This window comes from Phasianus colchicus, chromosome Z (assembly GCF_987193195.1).
Source record: "Phasianus colchicus chromosome Z, bPhaCol1.hap1.1, whole genome shotgun sequence".
NCBI classification, from domain to species: Eukaryota; Metazoa; Chordata; class Aves; order Galliformes; family Phasianidae; genus Phasianus; species Phasianus colchicus.
This window is the reverse complement of record NC_143476.1, coordinates 88,791,483-88,794,529: the sequence shown is the minus strand read 5'-3', so window position 1 is coordinate 88,794,529 and position 3,047 is coordinate 88,791,483.

The window sequence follows — 3,047 nt, the reverse complement described above, 5'->3', positions numbered from 1 at the left end:
ATACCAGGTACATATTTCCATCAGTGTTTTCAATTGATTGTATATACCTATAGCTCCATAGAGCAAAGTGGCAAACTTAATTAAGGCCCAGTATGTTTTGAGCACTAAAAAAGAAGAAACGGTGGCATGCAGTCCCCAGTCCCTTGAAAGGCAGTTTTAGAAGAGAAAGCTTTTTTTTTTTTTTTTTTCCCTTACAGAAGCAAGATAGCAGTGCTCAAAGTTTACAAATATCCTAGAATATTGACAGTCTGCCTGGACTTTTCAAGGTCAAGTTTTCAAAGAGCACCAGTGAAACAGATAAACTTCCCAACGATGCTCTCTGAGAGCAGAGAGAGATATTTGTTGTAAAAAGCAGCTCGTTGCCCATATTCTCCACCAATAATGTCAACAGTTTATGGGCTGGTTCAGCCTGGTTCCATGACTAGCAGGGAGGAGGGATCCGCAGATCTGTGCCTCCGGAAAAGGGAAACAGGGGACCCCAAAATAATTGAAAACAGCAGCAACGATCTGAGGTGAAACAAACTAATTTAGTTATCAGCAAAATATAATGAGAGTGTGTGCAAAAGGTGGATAGGCCGCACCACAATGCTGAGGTGAGAAGTGCAGTCCAGTTGAGCCAATGAAGAAATGCAGACAGAGAAGTGCAGACGGAGAAGCGCAGGCATCGGGTGACCTTGCCAGGAACTACATCTGACCGCAAAGCCCCCTGGGGAGTGTAGTTGTTCTTCTCCAGACAGGCACCCAGAACTGGAGCAACAACAGTCAAACTCCTAGTGCATTACATGATGTTACAATGTGAAATACTGATAACCAAATATTATAAAACCATGACACTGTAACATTAATTAACTTTGTTAAAACATGTAAAGAAGTGTGAATATTTTAATGAAGTTCTTGAATTATATTAAATTCAGGATTGTTGACAGTATCACTAACAAGTAAAAACAATGTGTCTTGGATAATATGAATTAGAAGAAAGAAATAATATTGTGAAGCTTATAATGAAATACATATATGGAAACTGGAAAGAAGAAACAGGCATTTAATATTCTGATAGACACATTGATAATGTAAGGAACTAAATGCTTTTCTCAAAATACACCTACTAAACTACCTTCAGAGGCTTCAATGTGCAGTGTCTCAGAACACAGAAATGTGTTTTCGAATACACATCAAAGTCCTTTCACTATTAAGAGGGAGAATAATTGAACATTGAATTTAATTTCCTTTCAACTATGTCAATTTTGCCAATGTGTTCTATCAGAAAATCTACAAGAGATGTCTTCATTTTGTTCATACAAAACTCCAGATGTTTTCATATTCATATGCTAGAGCACAGCAAAAAAGCCTCTGAAAAGCTTAAAGCTTTACTCAGATGCATTAGACCTTATAAATACTCTTATCTTATTGAACAAAGTAGCTATTTAATTAAATGATATCATCGTTAGTTGAAGAATTTCAGTCAAGACTTTTAACTAATACTTTTACCTTTACTCTGATTGCCAATTAACTTCCCTTGAGCTTACACATGGAAAAACCAAGAGTTCTTGCTCTAGCAGATTAATTCCCCCATGCTAGGCTTTATTTTTACAAGGTATCAAATAAGTCAAGGAACAATTTATATAGCTGCTAAAAAAGCACCTGTTAGGTGCCTGCCAGAAGGGTAAAAATTCAAGTCACCAATAACTTTATTTTTTTTCTTTGCAAAAGCCAAATATCATCCATGTTTCAGTACTTTTATATCTGTTTGTAAGTTGCTTGCTGTTCTACTTGGAAATAAGTCTGGTAGACATTGAGAAAGAGACTCTTGCCAACAACCTATAAGTTTTCTAGCTATTCTGTAGCAGTTAGCATAACATCAGTGGATCAATGCAACTATGTAATATGTTTTTATTTATTTATTTATTATTAATTGCAGTTATTATCTTCAATTGCTGCCAGCATTTTTGTCAGTTACTTAAAAGAAGTTAAGATAATGGCGAAGGATTAGCTTGAGCCTTATAATAACTTATATATGTCTTTCAAACTCACTGAATTACTTCCACCTTCAAGAAGCCTTTCTGCTGCTTTAAGAAAAGAAAAAAAGAAAGAAAAAAAAAAAAAAAGGCTGGTGCTTTTGTCTTTTTCATCATATCATTTATTGCTAACAACAAACAAAATCACTGAGTTGATAGCAGCAACAGAGCAGTGCCTTTGCTAACTGAAAATTAATGCTTACACTTATTTAACGCAAATAGTTATAGGTCTCCAACCAGACTCTGTGCTGCATGGCATGGTAACCAAAGATTTTGAAAATTTAATAGAAGTTGCATAAATTCACTAGAAGAATGATTTTCTCTCTTCTCTAAAATAAGCTACATATTCTTATGATACTTTTCTAGTATTTTAATTTCAGCTTAAATAATAAGCATCAAGAACTCTTCTTGTCCAAAGTTACACCTTCCTACCAGAAAATAATCTGAACTTTCATTCATTAAGCTCAATTCAGATTTACTCTGCCATTTTAAGGTGCTAGGTAACAACTCTAAACTACTCAGATGTATATGATTCTGCACAATGGTTAATTCAGAGTCCTGAGATAAAGTGAGGACAGATTATGTCTTTTCCTTGGACTCTAAAGAGTTACTTTTTCCTTCCAATTCCCCCCCCCCCCCCCCAGTATCCCATTCACCTAATTCTTGGTAAATTTCTGAGATAAATTTGCATATTAACATGAATTGTAAAACAATATTTTGTTAGCTGTCTCTTTTGGTTCATTAACTATGTATATGGTAGCTGCTGAATCATTGCTTGAACATCTGACTGACCACCTGAGGCAGGAAATGAGTCAGCCCTGGGAGCACAGGTGAAGGTAATTCACCTCTCCTAGACCAGATTTAAGAGCTTGCTGCCACTAAGAAAGGTTTTCTTTTGGAGACTGCTCCTCTTGGAGTCTTCTCAGTGAGCCCAGGACAGGGGTAAGCTTTCCATCCAATCTTCTTTAGTGTGATAACCTGTTTGGCCTACCTTTCTTGCATATTCCTTAATTATAGCCTCCATATATTCAT